Source organism: Oncorhynchus tshawytscha, linkage group LG05 (genome assembly GCF_018296145.1).
Source record: "Oncorhynchus tshawytscha isolate Ot180627B linkage group LG05, Otsh_v2.0, whole genome shotgun sequence".
In the NCBI taxonomy this organism is placed as follows: domain Eukaryota; kingdom Metazoa; phylum Chordata; class Actinopteri; order Salmoniformes; family Salmonidae; genus Oncorhynchus; species Oncorhynchus tshawytscha.
In genome coordinates, this window is record NC_056433.1 from 14970091 (window position 1) to 14975150 (window position 5060).

Genomic DNA, 5060 nt, shown 5'->3' on the forward strand with positions numbered 1-5060 from the left:
GGTCAATGGCAAAACAAAAGATTGAAGTGCCTTTGAACGGGGTACAGTTTCCCGTCTGTATCAAAATGGTCCACCACTCAAAGGACATCCAGCCAGCTTGACACAACTGTGGGAAGCATTGGAGTCAACATGGGCCACCATCCCTTGGAATGCTTTCTACACACAGGCCGTCATTGTGAATAAGAATTTGTTCTTTACTGACCTGCCTAGTTAAATACATGGAAATATATAATAATAATGTCTAAATATCTTGCATTACCCATCTCATATGTATATACAGTATCCTATATTATTCTACTGTATCTTGTTCTATGCATGGTAGCAAGGGGTTTGTCTGTATTCTATAACTGAGTGTGGTATCATCCTCTCCCTCCCCAGAGGTCCGTGTCCAGTCACCAGTTTTGTGGGGCCGAAGCAGAGGTTTTAGCGGGAGCTGCAGAACCTGAAGACGGTGGAGGAAAGTCTGGATGAGCTCATCAAGACCTGTGCACAGCAGCTCTTTGACATGATGGACAGCCTAGACAACAGAGAATATCCTTTTAGAACATAAACACTGTAAAAAACTGTTGGTCACTAAATCCGTCTAGAAGGACCATGTAAAAGTGGTCGGCTGTGAATGCCCTCGCCCGTCTGAGCGGTCGGCTGTGAATGACCTCGCACGTCGGAGCGTCGGCTGTGAATGCCCTCGCCCGTCTGAGCGGTCGGCTGTGAATGACCTCGCACGTCGGAGCGTCGGCTGTGAATGCACTCCCCCATCTGAGCAGTCGGCTATGAATGCCCTCCCCCATCTGAGCAGTCGGCTATGAATGCCCTCCCCCATCTGAGCAGTCGGCTATGAATGCCCTCGCCCAATGCCCTCCCCATCTGAGCAGTCTGAATGCCCTCCCCCGTCTGAGCAGTCGGCTGAATGCCCTCCCCCGTCTGAGCAGTCGGCTATGAATGCCCTCCCCCATCTGAGCAGTCGGCTATGAATGCCCTCCCCGTCTGAGCAGTCGGCTATGAATGCCCTCCCCCGTCTGAGCAGTCGGCTATGAATGCCCTCCCCGCCTGAGCAGTCGGCTATGAATGCCCTCACCCGTCTGAGCAGTCTGAATGCCCTCCCCGTCTGAGCAGTCGGCTATGAATGCCCTCCCCCGTCCCGGCTATGAATGCCCTCACCCGTCTGAGCAGTCGGCTATGAATGCCCTCCCCCGTCTGAGCAGTCGGCTATGAATGCCCTCCCCCGTCTGAGCAGTCGGCTATGAATGCCCTCACCCGCTACACAGTGCATTCGGAAAGTATTCAGAACCCTTCCCTTTTTCCACATTTTGTTACGTTACAGCCTTATTCTAAAATAGATTTTTTTAAATGGTTCCTCATCAATCTGCACACAATACCCAATAATGACAAAGCGAAAACATTTGCAAATGTATTAAAAATAAAAACAGAAATACCTTATTTACATAAGTATTCAGACCCTTTGTTATGTGACTCTAAATTGAGCTCAGGTGCATCCTGTTTCCATTGATCCTCCTTGAGATGTTTCTACAACTTGATTGGCGTCCACCTGTGATTAATTAAAACTGATTGGTCATGATTTGGAAAGGCACACACCTGTCTTTATAGTTGACAGTGCATGTCAGAGCAAAAACCAAGACATGAGGTCAAAGGAATTGTCCATAGAGCTCCGAGACAGGATTGTGTCGAGGCACCGATCTTGGGAAGGGTACCAAAACATGTCTGCAGCATTGAAGGTCCCCAAGAATACAGTGGCCTCCATCATTCTTAAATGGAGGATGTTTGGAACCACCGAGACTCTTCCTAGAGCTGGTCGCCCATCCAAACTAAGCAATCTGGGGAGAAGGGTCTTGATCAAGGAGGTGACCAAGAACCCGATGGTCACTCTGTGGAGATGGGAGAACCTTCCAGAAGGACAGCTATCTCTGCAGCACTCCACCAATCAGGCATTTGTGGTAGAGTGGCCAGACGGAAGCCACTCCTCAGTAAAAGGCACATGACAGCCTGCTTGAAGTTTGCCAAAAGACACCTGAAGGACTCTCATAACATGAGAAACAAAATGCTCTGGTCTGATGAAACCAAGATTGAACTATTTGGCCTGAATGCCAAGCGTCACGTCTGGACGCATGGTGGTGGCAGCATCATGCTATGGGGATTGTTTTCAACGGCAGGGACTGGGAGACTAGTCAGGATTGAGGGAAAGATGAACAGAGCAAACTACAGAGAGATCCTTGATGAAACCTGCTCCGGAGCGCTCAGGACCTCAGATTGGGGTGAAGGTTCACCTTCTAACAGGACAACGACCGTAAGCACACAGCTAAGACAATGCAGGAGTGGCTTCGGGACAAGTCTTTGAATATCCTTGAGTGGCCCAGCCAGAGCCGGACTTGAACCTGATTGAACATCTCTGCAGAGACCTGAAAATAGCTGTGCAGCTATGCTCCCCATCCAACCTGACAGAGCTTGAGAGGATCTACAGAGAAGAATGGGAGAAACTCCCCAAATACAGGTGTGCCAAGCTTGTAGCGTCATACAAAAGAAGACTTGAGGCTGTAATCGCTGCCAAAGATGCTTCAACTGAGTAAAGGGTCTGAAGACTTATGTAAATGTGAGTGGAAGTTAGGTAGAGAGGAGAGGAGCAGGACATCCTTTTTTCAAACACTAGCACCACCTTTTACATGGTACAAACACTGGTATTTTAAGAAGCTAACAACACTGAGAATAGTAGATAAGGAGACACAACCCAAAATTAGCAAAATGCAGACTGATAATAAAATACCGTCAAAAAAATAAGAAAGTCACTCTTAGATTTACACTGTGAATTAACCAACATTTTGGGACACAATGTTAGGATTATGGCCGTTACGATTGCGCTGCGGAAACAGTCACCAGTCCTAAAGTACAAACAATTTGTGTCCTGCTGTTGTATCCTCTTTAATTGCCTCTGCACATTTGTATTCGTGACCCAGACATCAGTGGTGTATCAAGGTGTTCCAGGAGCAGACGGTCGTTGCCATTAAGGCCCTGGAGAAGACCAAGCTGGAGCTGCCCACACCCAAGGAGGTACAGTAAGGAGGGCCAAACATAAACCTGCTTTAAAGACCTGGGTCGTGTTCATTAGGGAACACAGTAGCAAAATGTGGTGCAATGAAAACTGGCGTTTCTTATTATACAAGCTAATATAGTACGTTTCCGTTTCCACGGTTTTCTTCCGTTTCGTGCCTAATGAACACAACACCACTCTGTGGCTGTATATGCATGCTTATTCATTCATGACACACTGATACAAACTTAACATTTGCAGAATCTGTACAATTCTAAACCACTGAGTCTGATGTTGATTGGCTGAATGAATCACTTTATTGAATTGTTTCCATTTTAGAATGGCATCTAGATCCACCTGAAGGGAGGCAGGGGACCAATCAAAGTGTTGACCTGTGAGCTGGGCGGGCCTCAGTGTGACACACAGGGAAGTAGAAGGACCAGACTTTCTAGTTTTGGAGGAGAGATCATGCTTCTGCACACAGGTAACAGCTGTGCTTTTCAATCAGTCAAATTCATCAATTGTTAAGCTTTATTAGGTGCCCTAGATATTAATTTACCTATATGTAAAGTACATTACTTCCTTCCTTGAGAAATCCTACTCTGTAAGAAAGGGATATTATGCCATGATTGGATTGGAACATTGAATGTGCTCCCCAATATGTTCACCAGAGGGAGCTGTTAACTATAAAATAGGTTTGTGAGATGCTGTATCAAATGAGGTCAGTTACTTCACAAAAGAAAGGTATAAACATTGATGTTTTGGTGTAGTCCAAATCAACTGTTAATTTCTCTCCTGTAGGGACCTCTGCATCACGGAATGCTGTACAGAGTGGATAGTCTGGCGTCACACTGTCCTCATTGGACGTTTTTGTCTCACTGTTCGGACTGACAGATTCCACATTCTGCCATTGTAATTTTAGGAAGAGACCGTTTTTGTCCATTTTTGTAATAATTTCTCTGTGTAGAATCCCAAGGATTACAGCAAAGTTAAGGAATGGATTGTAAAAAGAACACGTAGGTTATTAAATTGCACGCTTTATTTTTATACATATTTAGTTTTGAGTTAACAGGGGAAAGGGCCTCAGATCCACAAAGTCCCTTCCACCAGGTGGCTGATGAGATATGTTGGCACGACTACCGTATTGCATCTCCATCCCAAAGCCCTTGCTTGGAAGTGTACTTCGCCAGATTGCCAAGGTGGCAAGACACGGTAGTGATGACACCATAGGCCTTGTTCATCTCTGCACCAGACAGGATGCTCTTGCCAGCATACTTGGGGTCCAACATGTACGCTGCAGCGTGTATGGGCGTCAGGCAGAAGTCTTCATGATTGCAATACAGTCTGCTTTCTCTATGATTTGCTTGACCTTCACTTGAACTCTGCAACCAGAAAATGAGTAGATGTTTGGTTGGAGGGGTGTATGCTGGGCGAAGAACATTCAGAAATCTCGTCCAATAGACATTGCCTGTGAGCATCAGAGGTGAACCAGTTGCATTCACAGCTTGAGCAAGACATTCATCATCAAAAACTTCTGATTCCAAGAGGACCATGAGCTGTTGCTATCGATAAGGTGTCTGATTCATCATTTTCACCTTGAATATAAGTAGAGGGACTTTTCTCAGAGGTTGCTTGTTGTGAGCGCTGAGGGAACTTTATGCACTTGGCCAGATGATTCTGCATCTTTGTTGCATTCATCACATATGATTTGGCACAGTATTTGCAAATGTACACAGCCTATCCTTCTACATTATCTGCAGTGAAATCTCTCCACACATCAGATAGTGCCTGTGACATTTTCCTGTAAAGATTAGAAAAAAAATGAGTAAAAAAAGAAACAAATACAATGTACAGATAAATAGTTAAGCAGTTGGATTAAACAACTCATTTGTAAGGTAAGTGTTTTAAAATTAAACATGTATGGAAACAGATGAATTAACACTCCTCAGTTATCAGGCTCAAGCAAGCTAAAAACCCACATGGTAGCAAGAACTAACTAGCAGAAATTGTTAAGTTAGAA

The 5060-nt window shown here is 45.2% G+C and overlaps 1 long non-coding RNA gene across 1 annotated transcript; it reads left to right on the plus strand.

Annotated features, from left to right (window-relative positions):
• The first annotated feature begins 2543 nt into the window (after positions 1 to 2543).
• On the plus strand, positions 2544 to 4232 carry LOC112249983. Its single transcript, XR_002953464.2, has 3 exons — positions 2544 to 3060; positions 3380 to 3524; positions 3842 to 4232. It is a non-coding gene; the product is annotated as an uncharacterized LOC112249983 (long non-coding RNA).
• The last annotated feature ends 828 nt before the right edge of the window (positions 4233 to 5060 follow it).